This window comes from Oryctolagus cuniculus, chromosome 5 (genome assembly GCF_964237555.1).
Source record: "Oryctolagus cuniculus chromosome 5, mOryCun1.1, whole genome shotgun sequence".
Lineage (NCBI taxonomy): Eukaryota > Metazoa > Chordata > Mammalia > Lagomorpha > Leporidae > Oryctolagus > Oryctolagus cuniculus.
This window is the reverse complement of record NC_091436.1, coordinates 27,642,126-27,662,534: the sequence shown is the minus strand read 5'-3', so window position 1 is coordinate 27,662,534 and position 20,409 is coordinate 27,642,126. Positions and strand designations below refer to the sequence as shown.

Sequence of the window (20,409 nt, the reverse complement as noted above, 5' to 3'; positions counted from 1 at the left end):
GACCCCAGTGGCCAGAGCTGAGCTAATCGGAAGGCAGAAGCCAGGAGCTTCTTCCAGGTCTCCCACGTGGGTGCAGATCCAAGGAATTGATCCAACTTCTACTGCTTTCCCAGGCCATAACAGAGCTGGATCAGAAGAGGAGCAGCCGGGCCTGGGACTGGCGCCCACATGGGTTGCCGGCACTGCAAGTGGCAGCTTTATCTGCTATGCCACAGTGTTGGCCCCACAAGAATATTCATAGTACAGTATTTCTTCCATCGATGGCTAAAGTCATAGTAAAGTCTAAAGTCATAGTGTTGACAAGTTTGTGCTCCCTCTGAAGGCTCTTTGAATAATATCTCTTAACATCAGTTATTGCAGTCTTCGGCACTTCACATCACATCAACCTCTGCTTCCTTCACATGGTTGTCTCTCTGTATGCTTCTATTTCTTTGTCTTGTCTTCTAATAAAGATATCAGTCATATGTAATAGGTCTGCCCTGATGACTTCCTTTCAAAAGGATTACATCTGCAAACCTCTATCTCCAAATAAGGTCACATTCACAGTGGTATTGGAGGGAAGAAGGTAGGAGCTCCACAGGTCTTTTCAGGGGATACAATTCAGCCCAAATCAAAGAATTTCTCAGTTCTCTAGCATATTTGAGGTATTTGTTATGTGCCTGGTTTAGGGTGTGGGCCTTTTTAGCATTATTACTCACTCTGCATGGTGTCTGAGCTTTGCTTCCTATTTTGCACAGGCAAAGAATTCATGAACAAGAAGGAATTTGCTGCCCTATCACAATAGTAGCAGACACCTGCTGAGTGTCAAGGCAACATACTGGCCTCAATAGGTTTTCTTGCCCATCTTCCATAAGCAAACTCTATTCTATACTTTTCTCTCAACTGCAGTGCTGGTCCAGTGCTTACAACTCTTGATTAATAGACAGTGGTTGAGGTGGTGTTTGGGGTTCCCTTGGGCCAGTCAGGGAAGCTCTCCCAGGTCTTCTCTGCCCTCAGTCTTTCCTGTGAGCACCCCCTAAAAGCCCCCTGGAAAATTGCCAGTGAATGAATATGAGATCTTATGCCAGAGTTAACAGGGGCTCTCAACACTCACTGTCATTCACATTCATCTTTCAGGAATTTGTTCCGATTGTAGCTATATCTGATATTGTGGCCACCTTTCCTCTTATCACCAGCTCTGCAGTGAAATAATTGAAGGTTCCTTCTTTGGAAACCATTCACCTCATCATTGTACTATCTGCGCTTTCTGTAAGACTGATGAAAAAGCGGGGTTCTATGCGTTACCCAGCCTATTCTCATGTTAGAGTCAGAACAACAGTCTCTGTATCCTCTTATATCTAAATGGAAGCAGAATCCTATTTAACCAGTTTAATGTCAGTTTTGCTCATACATCATTCTTGAATTTAATTTATTACTTTTGTGCCCATTATGCTATTGCCTAAAGTTTATCATTCAGAAAATCTTTAATTAAAAAGTTATTAATAGTAAACTACTTATTATTCCTATGGTAAAAACTATATCTGTCTAAATATTTCTTAGCAAATAATTTATTTCTATTTAATGGTAAATTTATCTCTTCCATTTCTCATTGACATTCTGAATTTTATTTAAAATGTTTATATTTGAAATGTTTTATTATTCTGTTTGAAAACTACTATTATAGCTGTATCTGGGGATTCATGACTTACATTATTACAGGAGGTTTTCAGCCTTATTACTTTAAATATTTCCTCTATCACATTAGTTTTTGTTGCTAATGTGAAAACTGCAGTAGATACATTTTATACATTTTTTATTCTGCTCTTCATTATATAACTTATTTATATATTTTAATTTTAACTCTTTGTGTCAATGACTTTTCTTTCAAAAATATAAAATTATTTAGGAGATCAGTGTTGTGGCACAGTAGGAAAAGTCACCAACTATGGCATCCTATAGGAGTGCTGGTTTTGTCCTGGTTGCTCCACTTCCAATCTAGCTTCCTGTTAATGGCCTGGGAAAGCAGCAGAAATTAGCCCAATTACTTGAGTACCTGTCACCAACATGGTAGACCTGGAAGAAGCTCCTGCCTCCTGGCTTAGTCTGGCCCAGCCATGGCCTTTGCAGCCATTTGGGGAGTGAAGTAGTGAATGGAAGATTCTCTCTCTTTCTCTCTCTTTCTCTCCCTCTCTCTTCTTTCCCCTTCTCTCTCTGTAACCCTGATGTTTAAATAAATCTAAAGATTTATTATTTTTAAAAATAATGTATTTATTTGATTTTTTTTTACATTTTGATCCATTTTTTTATGTTTGTGATCATTTTAGTCCTATTTATTTATGGATTCTTCCTATGATTTTATTAACTGGTACTTTTGCATCTGTTCTAATGTTTGTGGTTACTGCTGAGCTTTGCTGATGATGGATCTTTCTTTATGAGTTTTGTAATTTTTAAATGTGATTTCATATTTCTCAGGGCTTTAATCATGGGAATCCTGTGTGGATGCGAATAAGAGAGAGTCTTTACAGATTTATGTCTTCTTATTACCAGACACCCCAGGGGTATAACTAAATAAAGATTAGTTTTGCATTATATATTTTTTTTCTTCAGAGATCCTGGACCAGGTAGATAATGTAATTTGAGAATCAAGGTTATAGCTCTTTTTTTTTTTTCCTTTGATATATATTTTTGTGGAAACTGATTTTTTTAAATTGAGAACAAAGCAATGTTTTCCTTAAAAACAGAATACTAAATGCATTATTCATTCAATTGTAGCAATATCTGTGCAAATAATCACTCTAAATATAGATGAAAATTTAGTAATATTACAGAATTCTCCTTCAAGATAAAAAAGTGTACTTGCTAACTACAGTGCAAGCAAAACTAAGATTATGTGTAAAATACCATTGCAATGAAGGATTATGAGTGGATGAAAATGTTTAATTTCTTTAACTTTCTTTATTGTTTGCATTATTCCAGATCTGAGAATTTCCACATCCTCAAAGCATTTGCTATGTTACATTTTCCCATCCATTAGCCTTTAGTCCTGCCTTCATGCAGGATTTGATTCAGGATATTAATATATGATTCTGTGTTTTATTCTGAACAAATAAATTGTATAGAATCAAAAGAATAAACATACCAAACACATTAATTATCATTGGGATTTAGTGTTTTCAGACACACTGCTTTCTTCTTAACCTACAGCCCCTCAAATAATGCAAAACTCTTCAAAGCAAAGCTGTTCATATTTTATACTAGTTGGTATGTAAATCAATATTAGCTGTTATGATCAAGATTAATTTTTGACATTTGTCTTGTTGACTCTAGTAACCTTTTAAAGCTGTATATCAAAAGCAAATATTAGCTGACATTGAATGGGCAATGCAATATGTGTCCAATTCACCAAAGAAGTCACCAGGTAGGGCTATTCATAGGAACTATTTGAGACATCAATTGGCCAATCTGTAGTCTGCATTTTGTTGTGTTGCAGAGAGGGATTCTGAGTGTCAATAAAGGCTTCAGTTAAGAAGATTTAAGTTTTCAAAATTAGATCATCTAAGTCACCAATTTTCCAATGGAAGTCTCTAGTAAAAAATGTGATACATTGAGTTTTTCCCACAATATTGAGTTTTCCTTTTGATATCTGAGGTTTTGGATTGTTTGAGCCTGATAGAGATAGGTCATTTCTGGCACAGAGGTACATACCACAGACATTAATGGAAACAAGGGCCAAGAATGTTGTAATTGTTTAATTCTCTTGAAATTTAAGATACTGAAATTGCAAGCCCTTTGTCCTGGCATTTCCTGTCCCTTTTTGCCACTTATTTTTCTCCACAGTATTTTTCATGACATTCTTTAGATTCAACTGATTCAATGTCTGCCATTGAAATATTGTGATATGATAAGAAATGCAGATTTGTGTTTTGTCCCTGATTCCTAGCAAAGAGATTTTGAAATTTTTCTGAATGAATGAGTGATAGGTGTTATAAAAATGTCTGTGTTATATTTTCCACTAGTTCCTGAAATAGATTAGGAGTGGAAAGATTAAAGGAGTGTATTTAGGTCATAATAAACCTCTTTCAACAATACCTTAGTTTATGTTAATGAGGTTACTTTTATAAAATCCCTAAGGATTGAGAAAGGCTCATTGTCAAGGGAAGCAACCATGTAATTAAAGGGTTGGAACATTCAGCCCCATTTCCCAACCTCCAGGAAGGGGAGAGGGGCTATAGATTGACTTAATCACCAAAAGCCAATTATTAGATCAATTTTGCATATGTAATCAAACCTCCATGAAAAACCTAATTAATGGGGTTTAGAGAATTTCTGTGTTAGTGAACAGGAATGCACCTGTGTTCTGGCATGACAGCACACCACAAACACACTAATAGAAGTCCCTGTGTTTGGGACCTTTCAGAATGTCACACTAGGTGTTTCTTTAAATGTCTGTTATAATGAACCAGTGATAGGAAACCGTTGTCTGAGTCCAGTGAGGTATTCTATCAAATTATTGAAACTGAACAGGGGTCCTGGGACCCTTGAATTTTAGATAAATTAAAGAAATTTATGGGTAACACGGGGACCTACTCCTTGCAACCTACATAAAAAATAGGGGACATTTTTATGGGACTGAACACTTTATTTGTGGGTCTATCTAAGGCTGGATAATTTAGGAATTGAGTTAAATTTGTAGGCCCTCAGTTGATACCTATTGAGAGTTGGAGAACTGGTTGGTGTGGGAAATATTTCCAGTTATTTATTTATTTATTTTTTTAGCAGTAGAATAAAAATCCTATGGGTCAAGGGTTTGATCTGTTTCACTCTGTTTTATATATGTAAGCAACTATGAATTCCCACTATTATTTAATTGACTCAGGTTTTACATTGTAATTCCTTTTCTAAGGAAGGAAGCATGGATGATTATTTTGCTTAGAATCAGACATACACATTTGTGAAAATGATGGCATCTTAAATGGACTATAGACTATAAAATAATGAATATGGACAGAAGAAAATGAAAAGTGCCTACTTTAAAAATACTCTGAGAAGTAAGTTCTAATGTTCTTCATCTCTAGAGAGAGAGAGAGAGGAAGGAGGAAGTGGTAGATGAATAAGGGAAATGTTGAAAATTATTCAAGACAAGCAATATTTACCTGCTAAAAAACGAACCTGGCCCCAAATCTCAGATTCAGTGTTTTGTTGACAACTGCAACAGACTTGGATAGATGTCCATCTCCTCCCCAAAAAACCCACAAAAATGATTTTGAGATCACACATACCACCATATTTGACACAGAATTAAATTCCACTATCAGTGAAAGTAAGGCCAAGGGAACTGACTAAATGTCTTGCTGTAAGTTCCAGATTAGAAGGAGAAGCAAGCTCATCTGGTTCATCCTTCTAGGACAAGTGAAAGAATCCATTGTAAAAGCAAAATGGCAGAAAACTAGATTGAAATAAACCATTGGTCTGCAATTACACTGAAATAAATGTATTGGATACTTTAACTCCAATGGATTCTACGAAATTTGAACTTTGTAAATTTAGAAGAATTTTTATAAATTTATTATTTGCAATCATATATAATTTTAATATATAATATATTTAAGTATGGATAGAGTAGGAACCAGAAAGATCAGCTTTCATGATTTAGAGTAAAACATATTGTTTCCAATATTTTGAGTATAGTTAAAGTCATCATTTCATTTACTCTGTATATATTTACTGGGGATTCTTCAAGGAACTGAGCCAATGTCTTAAATGTATAGATGATATATACAGATAACCTCCTCCCAATGGATGGGCAGACAGATATCTGGATATACTATAGGAATAGGTTCCTACAGTTAGGGAGGCCAAGAAGTTCCATGGCCTTCCACATGCTGGCTAGAAATTGGTAAAACCTGTGACATAATTCAGACTCAATCTCAAGTCCTAAGGTGAGGGAAGCTAATGGATTAAATCCCACAATAAGACCAAGGCCCTAATTACCACTGGCGATGGGTGGAGGGCCAAGCATTGGGAGTGCCAGTGTCTGAGGACAGGAGAAGAGGACTGTCACAGCTCAAAGAAGAGAGTACGTTTGTCCCTCCTCTGCCTTTGTGTTCAGTTGGACCCTCAATAGATTGTATGCTGCTCACATTAGTGAAAGCAATCCCTTTTAACTTTACAGATTGAAATGCTATTCTCTTTTGGGAACATCCTCACCATCACACTCAAAAATAATCTTTAACCAGCTAACTGGGCTATGTTTATCATAGCCAACTTAATATATTGATCATCATTATGTACTATGTCAGTACAAAAAATAAGTTAAGAAAATAAAAATCAGAACTTGAGATAATATGTGAGAAATTTATTATACTTTATTATTTGGCAAGAAAACAAAAGTGTTGAAATTGTATTATATAGTATGCATTTTTGGAAAACTAGTACTTTGTATTATCTCAAAACTGAACTAATGTAGCCCATCAATGACATCTAACAGTTAAGTCATCACCCTTACTTTGTCCTATTCCATCTCTCCAGTATTATTTTCAACCCTCCCCTCTTCTAAACATATGTATTATTTTTTTAAGAGAGAGAGAGAGAGAGAGAGAGAATCAGTCTTCTGCTGGTTCACTCCCCAATGGCCACAATGACCAGGGCTGGGTCAGACCAAAGCCAGGAGACAGGAGCTTCTTTCTGGTTTCCCAGGTGGGTTCAGTGTCCTGGACTGGAAGTGGGACAGCTGGAAGTCAAACCGTTGCCCATATGTATGGGGTGCTGGCACTGTAGGTGGAGGCTTGAACTTCTAGGCTATAGCACTGGCCCCTTATGTATTAAATTTTGTCAGAGACTGTGAATAATCATTAATCTTGGACAAATGGTTGATGAAATAAAGGGGAAAAAAAGATTAGAAAGAAATGCAATTGGTTCCATGATTTTGATTTGATTTATCCTCTGAATGTTCTTGTGTTATAGGCTTGGTCCCCAATATAGAGGGTTGAGGTCAAAGGACACTTAAAAAAGTGGGCCTTGTAGGAGGTGCTTAGGTCAGTGGGGTGTGTCATTGGCAAGGAAATGAGATTTGGCTTGTTACAAAAGCCTGACCCTGTCCCCACACAGTTTTTCCTGACTTCCTGTTTGACAACGTGTTGCTTCCTCCCACACATGTTCCCACAATGAAGTGATGCAGCTGGAAGGATCCCCACCAGAACTGAGCTAATTATTTCTGTCCCTTGAACCCCTGAAAATGTAAGCTAAATAAGATTCTTTTCTTACATAGTTAGCCTGTTTCATGTATTTCCTTTTAGCAATAAAAAGATCAAACATTCAGGTAGATTAAGAAAAAAACTTAAAAATCCGTAATGCTGAACCATTTTTATAATTTTGTTTGCTGTTATAATTTTATATATACTCCACCTAAAATAATTTTCTAGTTGATGTGTTAGTGTATACGAATATTGAAATAATGAGTATCAGAAATGTTAAGTGCTTCAAAATTATCCTGAAGTTTCTCAATATTCATAATTCTTAGGACCACTCTGTTATATGCCGCCAAAAGATGGATACATTTTGAGTACTTTAATCTGGAAGTTGTATATAGAAAAAGTAGTCCCTCAAGTTGTATCTTCTGTGGCTATATATTGATTTTTACATAATTTAACATTTCCAGGCTTCCATTAGAAAGTGTCAGTGATGTGTTGCTTCATTAGTGAGTAGATTCAATAATATCTAGTACAATAAGACATTCAATAATGGCTATAACTAAATATCTAATAGTACACAAAGATACAGACTCTAATCACAGAATTACATGAAATCTTCCACTTATCTTACATATCAGTATAGATGAATTATTCTTTCTACACAATCTATTCATATTTCTACTGCTCCATGTACTCATTTATTCATAAATTTTACCATTTTCCTTAAAATAGCATCAGATTGATCTACATGTAAAATGTAAAAATGTTTCTCCTAATTAACTTTTGAGAATTTGATCAATTAACATAAAAAATCTGTCTGCTTTTGAGAATTAAAATGTGGTGTGTAATATTGATCATTCTTTTGAAAGCAAAACAAACAAACAAAACTAGAAAACAAAGAAATAAACCACAAGGACTAAGCTGCTGTTAGCTTTAGCAAGTGTTTAGATTATCATCTATTTGTTCTATGTAGATTAAAGAACTCTTGCAGCAAGGTAACTTTTGATTTAAATGACTTGGTGGTAACCTAAAATGTAGCATCAATGTCTGAAGTAGTAGTCAAGTCCCAGATGTTGATTTTGCCTGTAGCCAAGTGAAGATAGAACAGGATTTTTTTTTCTTCCAAATATAAACCCACCAATTTTCCCTGTCATGAGTTGCTATGTGGATGCATGTATGGTCTTCCACTTAAAATTCAAAGTTGTTTTGCTTGTTCCTCTTAATCATTTTTATGCATTAATGTTTGGAATATAAACATTAAATCAGAAATTAATGTTATGATCTATGTACTTCTGAATATTTAATTATTTTCCAAGCTGATCTATGACTTTAGACATCAAAACAATGGTTACCTTAGAGGGATGGGCAATGCATGAGGGTCCAAGAGGAGTTTCGGTACTATCTGTTCCTGATCGAGGTCTAGGTACAGAGATTATGCAGAAAATCAACAATGTGTGTGATGACTTTCTGTTTGCTTCCTGTACATATATTTTACTTTCACTAATATCTACCAAAAATGGAATGTTCTGATATGGTTATTTTTGAAAATGAAAGATAAATTTATACAATTGGATTTCTTATTCATGTTAGAACATTCTGAAATATTTTAATAATAATATAAAAGCAATAAGCCTGATGAAAGATAAAGCGATATGGACAACTCATTATTAAATGTCAGCTAAAGTGCCACATTGCCTTCTTTTAATTTTTAAAGAGGCTAAGGATGGCATGAAAATAACCAGGGCTTGGGAATAATTTTATAATTCATGGCCTTATGTTACATTATTGTCTGATAAATCCTTCTTAAAATAGATGCAAGCCTTTCTGCTCCTATGTCTCTATCTTTCACTCTTGAAGGTCGAAGCTCTCTTATCTGACTGAGGAAAAGTGCCTCCAGAAGGGATACAGCTGTTTTAGTCAACTCCCTTACAATCTCATCAAAGAGTTAACATGAACTCACAGGCAAGAGAACATAGGGTTGACAACACATCAGAGCTCAGGTAAACTTTGTCTCTGGCTACTGCATATTCTTCAGACACAATCATGTCCTTTAAAAATCATATATTTTTCCTCTAAGATTGTATACAGTTTCCACTTCCCTCTCCCCCAGAAATAAAGTACATAAGTTCCTGAATCTCATTCAGTTATTGGGTACTCACATTCGCATGATGCCCTTATATGCATAATGAATTTGGATTCCTTTTTTGGTGTTAATCTGTCTATTGTTAATTTGTTTCAGCAGATTCATTTACTGGAAAACTTCAGAGAGTGGAAATTTCCTTTACCCTTACAATATATGGTTTTATGATATATTATATATTTATAATTAGATATATGGCATAATAATTAGCTGCATTATTTTAGATGGCAAGAATATCATAATTATTACTTGCCAACAAAGTCCAGTTTTGAAGAGACTGTTTTCTTGAATATTGATCACATATATCATGTATCCAATTTTTAATATTTTTATTATCTTGAAGACTAATACATTAACCCTTCATACTCAAAATACTTTAAAATATTAAACTATTTATTCTTTAAATATTTTATTTATTTGAAAAGTAGAGTAACAGAGAGAGAGGGAGAGACCGAGAGTGAGATCATCCATTCATTGGTTGAATCAAATGGCCACTATAACCAGGGCCAGGATTGAACCAGGACACAGCCAGGAGCCAGGTACTCCATCCAAGTCTTTTACATGAGTGAAGGTTCCAAGTGTTAATAAAATAGTATGGTCATATTTGGGCGCCATTTTAGGCTGTGGCCCCATGGCAATTTTGTACAATAAGCTTTGAACTTCAGCCCAGACTGGCTTACTAGAAGTCAGGTGACCAAATGGCCCAACCACAAGCGTCAGTCTAATGGGATTCACTGCTCCCACTTCTTACTTCTGCAAAGCTATATAAAAGCTGTTCTGCTAATACAGGCTGCTGTTCTCTCGTGCATGGGGAGGCAGTCTGTCAGATTTTCCCCAACCAACAATAAACCTTCTCCCTTACTCCATTGTTAGGTGTGTTTTGTGATGGCCTTTCACCAAGTACTCAGACCATTATCCACGGTTTACCTACACACATTAACAAGAAGCTGGATGGGAAAGGGAGCAGCTGGTACTCAAATAGTACTTGGATAGGGGATGATGGGATACCAGCAGCTTAATCTGCTATGCTATAATGTTGGCACCTGCGACAATGATTTTAAAACTATAGAACTTGGTGAAAAATATGTCTCCCTATATAGTCATAATGTGACAAAAGAATGCAGAAAGTCTTTGTGAATTCTTTGTAGTCACCTATCATACTAAAAGATCAATCCAAATTCCTCCCATTCCATCATGATTTCCTTTTCCCTGAATTTTATTTATGAGTCATTGATAAATGAAAATTGTATATATTTAAGCTATGCAACACAGTATTTTGATAATATGTATATTGGGAAATGCTTACCATTATCATGTTAATTAACATATTCATCCCCTTTTATAGTTGCTACATTTTTTTCAGTAGTGAGAAAATCCAAGATCTACCTTGCTAGAAAAGTTCAATTACGCCCTATGGGATCATAAATCATACTGTATTAGCTTTTCAGGATCTTTCACCATGCATAATGGAAAGTTTGTACCCTTTGATCAAAATCTGCCATTCTCACCCTTCTTCCTAATATCCCCTCTCTACCCAATACCTCTCTCAATCTACCATTCTATTTTCTGATTTTAAGCAGTTAGTTTTCTTAAATTGCAAATACAAGTGAAGACATGTCTTTTTGTGCCTGGCTTATTTCATTTGCCATGCTGGCAATGTCCTATGGCCCATTAATGACCACTATTTTTGTTTTAATAGTAGAAATAGGGTGGACATTTGGAACAGCTGATTCAACTTTCAACTTGGGATGCCTATATCTAATATCAGAATACATGCATCCTGGTTACTCTGCTTCCAATCCAGCTTCCTCCTAATGCATCCTGAGTGGCCATAGATGATGGCTCAAAGACTTGTGGCTCACCTACATGGGAGATCCAGAGGGAGTTTTGGACCCCCGGCTTCAGCTTAGCCCAGCCCTGGCTCGTGCAGACATTTGCGGAGTGAACAGCGGATGGAAGATCTCTCTTAACTGGATGAATAAATAAATATATATTCATTTGTTTTTATGTAGAGCTTTCTCTTCTTTGAAGATCTTGTAAACCGTGGGGAAAACTGAATTTCAGGATGTATCCTGAGTAGCAAAATGGTTCTAAAATTCAAAATGGGTCTGAAGAGACCATTTGCTGATGAGAGATAACACACCACGCTTCTGGAAAAAAACATGGAGAGGCCCTTGTCAGGCATATTCCTATCTCAACTGCCCAGATAAACAGTCTCGGAGGAAGTTCCAATCTGTAGTCAACAAATCAAACTCAGAGTAGCCAAATAGAATAGAAGAAGCATGAATTCCTGATTGGTGTTAAGTGGACCAGAGTAAGTAGTTAGGAGGGCACTCTCTCTTTAAAAGATAGCCCCTGTGTTTTGTACCTTGGAATGTGTTTTTGCTTTGCACTGCCAACTGTTTCTCCCCAGTCTGTAGATATTTTCTTGTAATACATCTCTTCTTTTAGTCATCGCAGGCTGATTGTGATTATTTCAGTTGACAAACTTTAAGAACAAATATGTACCCTTTGCTCCAATTATTTATTTCTTTGTACCATAAAAATACTACTCTTAACATATTTCTAATTTAAGTCTTAAAATTGCCTATCTACATCAAAACTTTCTTTTTAACAGCAACTCACTTCGTAGATGAACATCAGATCATATTACTTTCTACCACAGTAAGTCCTTATGGAAGAGCAAATGAAACCATAAAATAATGCAAGCAAAGTAGAGAGTTTGAGCAACTGTTTAGGTAGTTCAGTCTCAGCTCTGGGTTGAATGAGTTACCAGGCATTGAAAACCTGCTGTCTGATTTCTCTGCTGCGTCATTTCATGCATCTGCTGCAGTCTTAAGCTTCAGCTGTGTGTTGGACAAACTGACTTCATTGCAGCCGCCACTGCAGGTCACGGCTGCAAAGCTTCTCCTGGGTCTACCCAGAACACTGCCAGCAAAATAGGACTGGGCTGGAATTAGAAGCTTGAATTTTCTGTCTGGAGAAATAAACAGTTCACACCCTGGAAGGTTTTTTCATCTCCATTTAAAAATACAGATGAAATTTAGCTGCTGGAGCATTGCTCAATCCCCTACCATCTCAACGAGTTCATACTGTGTAAATATTGTGATCTTAATAAATAAATACTGAAGCACAGCTGGCGCCTGCAAGATATCGCTGTTAGGTGGCTGTGGCCCTGTTATCACCAGTGGGTGTTGCTAATTATTCTCAGAACCAAGGCTCTGGCATACTAGGGGAAAGGAATGCACGGGAAAGTCAACAGAGGTTGAAACAAAAATAAAACATTGTTTGTTTCAGTCCAGAGCAAGGGCATTCCACCCTTGTGCAAACCAGAGATATTTACAGTATAGGTGTATGAGCAGCTTTTCTCTGTAAAAATGATTTAATAACACTATTTATTTCAGTCCTGATTGCATTCTAGCTGATTAAAATTCACACCACTTGTTTGTAAGGGCAAGAAGAGGTAATTGGGGTGTTCAAAGGACAGCCCTGGGAGCTCCATGTCTTAAATGAGTTTACCAAGATGAAGGGTTCCCCCCTTCTGCCCTGCTTTTCTGGCAGGTGTGTTAATGACCCAGGTTTGCACATTGCACACAGAAGTGGATCGTTGTGTGTAACAGTCTCGACAAGACAGATGCTCTTTCGACATATTGTCAAGCAGAGGAGAAGCTGCACAGGAATTGCTACATTCCTTTTTGAAAATGCCATGGTTAATTTTTAATTGCAAGCAGCAGAGTAGACCTGATGACCACAGCAATCCACTCAGGTAGAGTTGTGCTGGCTCATCAAATTATTGCCGTGTCTCAGGTAACGTTATTTGACTTTGAGTGCAACAGGCAAGTGGGGACAGTATGGTGAAAGGGCTTCTCACTGTGTTCTGTTATGTTAAAGAATCTTCTCTCATTTACTGCTCTCAGCATTTAATTACACAACAGGGAGAGATGACTTCAGAAAATGCAAATTATCATAAGCACAAGTTAGATTTCTATTTCTACTTCTCTCCACATTACTTCTCCTCTAGTCTTGCTCTGGGCAAGCTTTCTCTGGACAGCCCTCAACACCCACCAAGACCCCCCTGCTATTGTTAACAGGATTGCTTCTAAGACAAGATGATTGGGAGCCGGTTTATCTGATTCTCAATGGGGCATCTCTGTCCCCTAAAATCTATTACAAGGCCTGAGACTGTAGGCATCTCCTGCTGCTTTATTCAAGAATGCCTCAACAGGAGGTATTCTTGGGGAAGAAAAAATATTCAATCCTTGCTAAAACCATTGGTCAATTTCTCTCAGGCAATGCATAGTTAGAAGAAACAGGCATCTTTCTTATTATTGCTTGGATCATTCAACCAAAATAATTTCCCTTATTATTCTGTGTCCCAAATAAATTTATAAACCAGATAATAAAGCTATTAGTGGTTGGAACAGATTGCATTTGTTTTGACTAATTCTGTTTGAATGTTGTTTCTATAGTTGCCTGCTTGAGTCACTGTATCAGGAAAGTGGTATTCACTTCAATTAAACAGGGAAGAAGGCTTCTCCGAAACAGCATCTTGCATGGTTTTCAAGCATAACAAACATTGATGCCACGGGGACAATTCAAAAAAGGCTTCTAACATCATTAAGTTAATGGAATTATAATCACAGTGTGTGATATTTAGCTAAGTCACCAGCATTTTTATATCCGCTCTCAGATGGGCCAAACTACTGTCACTAAAATTCAGATCACAGACCTTACCCCTCACCTCTCCCAAATTCCTTCTTTCATCTTAATTTACTCTTCTTTCTGGTTCACTCGCTTGCTCTATTTCTTGACCTTTCGTTCAACTGAACTTTTCCTCATTCTCAACTGCATCTGTTTGTTTTTCAGTGGTGTCTGTCTTAAATTGATTATCCTCTGATTCCTGTTTCTTCTCAGTAAGAATTGAGCATCTATCTGAGACTCAGGAACCCAATGTTTGACCATATTTCCAATTTTGTTAATAGCCAGGACAACCTTGACTATGCTGAGTGGTCGTTTTGTCTAGAGTCATGAGTATGAAAGAAATTGAGATACTCTTGTTTAATATTTTCTAACATGGGCATCATATCAAAAATTAAACCAATATATAACCCAATAACTCTGATCTGGATGCTCAAGCGATAAAAGTGCCATTACTTTCCAAGGGCAATTCATCACTTTGGAAAACTCTTATTATAATAAATTACTTTTTATCTTGAGCCATCCTTTCCCTTCCTGGTGGTCTTCCCTTCTCCAGTCATATGTAATTAATATAAGTCTTTATTTTAATTGATCATCTTTCAAATATTAGGAAATTATTATCTTCCAAAAACATTTCTTGTTTAGAAAAATTCTCTCATATTTTTTAATGTTAGTTCCTCAAATAATGTATTATTAAATTCCCTGGTCTTGTCATTCAGGGCTCATTTCAGTTCATTGGATTCCTTCTGAATGTTCAATTATAAAACTAAATGCAATTAAAGCTAATTTAGCATCTTTTAAAAAAAATTCTAGTGTCAAATATGCCTAGCATGTGGATTGCAAAATAGTACATGAAACAGGTAGACAATATGAACAAAATCTCAATTCCACCACTTCCTACTTTTGTAATCTTGATATCATTTTCTAAAATCTTTACCAATATCTTTCATTATCTCTAAATATAGGTTGGTATAAAAATTAGAAGTCACTCAGTAATACAATTAATAGAGTTTCTTGCCTTTGGTTCACAGTAATTATTTCCATTTTAGGTAGATTGAACTGAGGTCAATGTAAATAGCCTAATTACTTCTTTAGATTTTGGCCTAACATTTTTTGAAAATATTCTCTAATAATTAACTATGTTTTTGCTTATTTGTCTTTTTATTATATTTCATTTTTAGAAGTCATGTCAGACAAAATCAAAGAAAAGATTCCCAAACTTTCTGCTTTGATAGCACTCTTAATGTCTGAATATTTTTTGCAGTGTTTTGGGGACAATAAGAATATACATAGTAGTTGTTTTCACTAAGAAACTAGATTAAAAAATATGCATTTTTTTCTAAGTACACAGTTATATACACGAATTGAAGGAAACTGATATTTTGCTTCATTTTTGCCTAAACCAATTATGAGATAGTGAGAAGTGCATGAGTTGGGCACTGCACTTCTCGAACTTTGCATGGCAACAGACTTGTTTCCTACGCTTGTCACATTTGATAATTTCTGGCATCTCTGCAAAGGTAAGATACCACCAAAATGAATGCAGAAAAGCTGATCTTCTAGTGGGTTTTATGATATTGTAGGGTTTTTCAAATGGGGAGACAGGACATGGGAGTGTCCATTCCAAAGCATGCTACTGGATATCTCTGTGCTCCCACTTTTTACCAGCAAGTCCACAAGTTAGCTGACATTTAGGCAAGGTTATACATCAACTTAAGGATTTAGAAAAAGGAATTCGGTCTGGTGGTCTAACATAGAGATTAGAGCTGTGTTGTAAATCTTCAGAGACAGGCCCATTTAGATGCTCCTACAAATTTAAAAATTCTCCAAAATACTACAGTTACCAATTCATATCCATTAGCCCCCTGCTGCCCCCATTGCCACATTCCTTTGGGGCAGGTGTGCCCATCCCCCGACCCTGTTTTGACATGAGCAGAAACTGCAGCCCTGCCTCTAATTTCAGGGGGGTGTGACCCTGAGAGGCATTTATGCAACATGTCTACATGATATATCCTTTATTTTTTTTGTTAAATTATGTCTTTTGTTCAATAGCATGTTCTAGTTGATTTTATTTTATTTTTTAAATTAATTTATTTATTTGAAAGGCAGAGTCACAGAGAGGCAGAGGCAGAGAGAGAGAGAAGTTCTCCATCCGCTAGTTCACTCACTCTGCAAACAGCCACAATGGCCAGAGCTGCACCTATCTGAAGCCAGATGCCAAGAGCCTCCTCTAGATCTCCCACGTGGGCGCAGGGGCCCAAGGATTTGGGCCATCCTCCATCACTCTTCCAGGCCACAGCAGAGAGCCTGATGGGAAGTGCAGCAGCCTGGACTCGAACTGGTGACCATATGGGATGCTGGCACCCTCTAAGGCACAGCACAGGCCAGATAGATCTTTAAACATTTAAAATATCCTGTAGCATCTTATAAATTTCTTAGCAGTGTTTTGAAGCATGGGGTTATAGCTTACTAACACATCCATGTTGTCCTTTTTTAATGTTTGATTATGATGAACATTGATCATTATTTTGTTAATAGCAGAGGTTGTTATATATTAATGCAGGAATTTCACCCCCTCACAATGTTAAATGTTGTCTTGCAGAATAATAGAAGTACTATTCTATCAACTGAAATATATATTTATGTTGATATGCCAACAAGTCCATTTGGTCGATTTTTCTGCCTTGATGTTTTCCACAGACTAAATAATTTAAATTAAAACCATCTCTATTGCATGAACTGGTGGTTTCTGATGAATAGCTATAGACTAAGCCACAGCATTATTAATAAGGATTTAAGGCATGTTACCCTTCATGAGATACGATTCTTTACACGGTATTTCTCATTATCATCCAAATCAAAGATGAAACAACATTGTTTCTGACAATTTGAAGGCTGGCATATCATATTCTCAACTAATTTTAAGGAATCAGAATTTAAAAGGTGCTGTGGCTTTGTTTCTGTCCTGTTTGTGTCTCTGAAATGAGAAGCTGTAAGGCAGAAGTGTGTCTCCTGGGATGTCTCCTGGGGATTCCTTGCATCCTTGTTAGGAGACAGGACTGCAGGCTGAGATCATCCTACAGTTGTCACGAGTGAAGCGTGTGAGCTATCATGCACTATACTTCTGAGACATGGAGAAGACTCCCTCGGGCCACTAATGTGTTTGGAATAGTTCATTAGTAAACAGTATTCTCAGGTAAATTCACAAAGACGCTTCTTTGTCCCCAGCTCACTCATCCCTCAGGACCATTCCCTAGCTGCATAACTTCCAAAACTATGATTACTTTTTTGTGAATTTCTACAGAATGTGATTACCTCCTTGTGGCCCTTTTACCAAGGGTACAATGATGTGGCAGAGTTCCCAAACCAACTTACCATATGAACCTTGTTTACTTTGTAATAGCAAGAGACTTTCTCAATTTAACTTATTTTTAATTAAAATATAAAATGTCAATACAGAAGATAGAGGACAGCTATGGAAAAGTAAAATATTCTCTTTTATGAAAAACAATAAGTGAATGGAAGAAAAACATTATTTCCAAACTATGATAAACTTGACCTTAAAAGATTCAATCTCTGTATGATTAAATTATTTTTCATTCTAGATTTGTTTGATTTTATTTTTTAAAAGATTGATTTATTTCGTTGAAAGTCAGAGTTAAAAAGAGAGAGGAAAGGCAGAGAGAGAGAGAGGTCTTCCATTGGCTGGTTCATTCCCCAATAGGCCACAATGGCTGGAGCTGTGCCAATCTGAAGCCAGGAGCCAGTAGCTTCCTCCGGGTCTCCCACGTGGGTGCAGGGGCCCAAGGAGTTGGGCCATCCTCTACTGCTATCCCAGGCCATAGCAGAGAGCTGGATCAGAAGTGGAGCAGCCTGGTCTCAAACCAGCGCCCATATGGGATTATGGCGCTTCAGGGCAGGATGTTAACCTGCTGCGCCATGGCACGGCCCCTCATTGTAGATTTTTTTAAAATAAAGTTTTTAAACTTTCATTCGTGATTATAGGCCTGTTGCTTAGGAGTTCATAATAGTTGGATTTCTAAATCATGGTCATACTCATCATCAGAGTTTTTGAATATTCCTAAAATGCACTGCTTTGATTTTTTTTTTTTTTTTTGACAGGCAGAGTTAGACAGTGAGAGAGAGAGAGAGAGAGAGAGAGAGAGAAAGGTCTTCTTTCCGTTGGTTCACCCCCTAAATGGCCGCTACGGCTGGAGCTGTGCAGATCCGAAGCCAGGAGCCAGGTGCTTCTCCTGTCTCCCATGCAGGTGCAGGGCCCAAGCACTTGGGCCATCCACCACTGTCTTCCCAGGCCACAGCAGAAAGCTGGACTGGAAGAGGAGCAAGCGGGACAGAATCCGGTGCCCCAGTCAGGACTAGAACCCTGGGGTACCAGTGCTGCAGGCAGAGGATTAGCCAAGTGAACTGCAGTGCCGGCCACTGCTTTGAATTTTTAAATTTACTATAATAGTCCAGTCTATTGTGAAGTAACTGTCCCTTTATATTAATTGTATTTTTCATATATAAATATTTTATTTATTTTTAAAATATAAATCAATTTTCACAATGAAATAATCTATGTACTACAGATGCAAACCTATATGGGTTACATCACTTAAGCATAAGCATGTCCCTTACATTAAATATCTCCCCTTTTGGGGGCCTGTGTGTGTCGGCACCTGTGATGCTGACATCCCATAAGTTTGAATCTTGACTGCTAATGTGCCTGGGTAGGCAGTGGAGAATGCCCCAAATATCTGGATTCCTACCACCCAGATGGGAAGGTTCAGATGGAGTTCTGTGCTCTTGGTTTCAGCCTCATACAACTCCTGCCCCTGAGGCCATTTGAGGAGTAAACCAGCAATGGAAGATCTCTCTTTCTTCTTCTCTCTCTATTTCTCCCTGTGTAAATCTTTCAAGTAAATAAATCAATCTTTAAAACAAAAATCTCCTTTTTGTACCAGAACAAATAAACCTACCCCACACAGAGAGAAAGTGAACCTGTAAGGCTGTATTTGTACACGCCTTCTCTACGAGAGTATATGTTCGTTTTTACAAAAGCTTGTATACTTTGAATATCCACAAGTTCACTTAGGCATCCTTTCCTGTCTCTCATCACAGCCACACTACTCCCGACTCTCTAGTGAATCCTGTAAAACTTCCTAGCAGTTTAATGATTAATCAAATTCCTTCCCAGATGGTATACGAGACTGTAATAGCAAAGACGGTCTTTTAAAAGTGCACAATGAAATGAAAATAATATACAATGTCACATCACGTGCACTGTGAGAGAAAAATATTCAGATTTTTCATGAACAGTATCAAGAAATTTTTCTTGGAAAAATTTTGGAAACATGGAAAATTAGACAATATTTATAAAAAGGTGAGGGAAGGAGGGAAGGAGAGTTGGAGTAATTGACATTGTGATGAGCAAGGCCAAGGCAGCTTAGAAACTGTTTTGTGAGTTCATGGGATGTAAATCCATTTGGAAGGTGGGTGTTTTGTGCACAGTTAAGTCATCACTTTGCAAACCAATTCCATATTACAGTGTCTGTTTCCAGTCCCGGCTGTTCCACTTGAATCCTGCTTTGTGTGAACATGCGCTCTGGGAGGTCACAGATGAAAACACTGCTGCTTAAGTCCCTTCCACTCATGTGAAAGACCAGGATAGAGGCCCAGCCTCCTGTCTTCAGCCTGGCTCAGCCCTGGCTTTTGCTGGCATTTGGGGGAATTATCCAGCAAATGAAAGTTCTTTCTGTGTGTGTCTGTCTGTCTCTGTCTCTTCTTGTTTCTCTACTTTTCAAACAAAACAAAAAATAAAAAAATTAAAAAAAAAGTAGTTTGGGATGTCTGCAATCTAAACTCAACTGTGTGGGTAAGTGTGAGGAAAGGGGACAGATGAGACATGGAGAGGTAAACAAGGACCTGTTCTTTACAGATTTTTGATCCAGTTGGGAGCCTGAACATGTTTGGAATTTTTTTTTCAAACTTTTTTTAATTTGTTTAATTTTATTTTTTTAAATTTCTCAGGTGTAGGATGTGAAAGAAGGAACCGAGGCTAAGGGATCAAATGGAAGAGAACATCCTTAAAATCAAAGGTTGCCAATCACACATACAAATGTCCCCACTGCTTTACAGTTGCATGTGTGGGACATGTTAGTGAGCTCAGGTTCTTTGGCTCACTCACAAATAGAAATTGACAATAGATCAATATGCACCCAGACATGGTTTATTTGGAATTATGCTTGAATGGAAGGGATACAGTTTGGCAGGAAGAAATTCTGCCGGCTGGCTCCCTAGTGGGAGCTAAACAGGTGTTTTATTGGGTTGAATAGGCTTGGTGATTCCCCCACTGCAGAGGACACTGAGTGTGTACCTAGCCGCCTGTTTCCTGCACTAGAG

The 20,409-nt window shown here is 37.2% G+C and overlaps 1 long non-coding RNA gene across 2 annotated transcripts in view; it reads left to right on the top strand.

Annotated features, from left to right (window-relative positions):
• Positions 1–19,812, top strand: part of LOC108177390 (uncharacterized) — a 36,341-nt gene extending 16,529 nt beyond the window's left edge. Inside the window, exon 3 of one of the 2 annotated variants that reach the window (XR_011388859.1) lies at positions 19,556–19,812. This is a non-coding gene — a long non-coding RNA (uncharacterized lncRNA). Of the gene's footprint in view, positions 1–9,026; positions 9,209–19,555 lie in introns of those variants that run through there. The other variant, XR_001794169.3, reaches the window with a different exon arrangement.
• Positions 19,813–20,409: the final 597 nt, after the last annotated feature.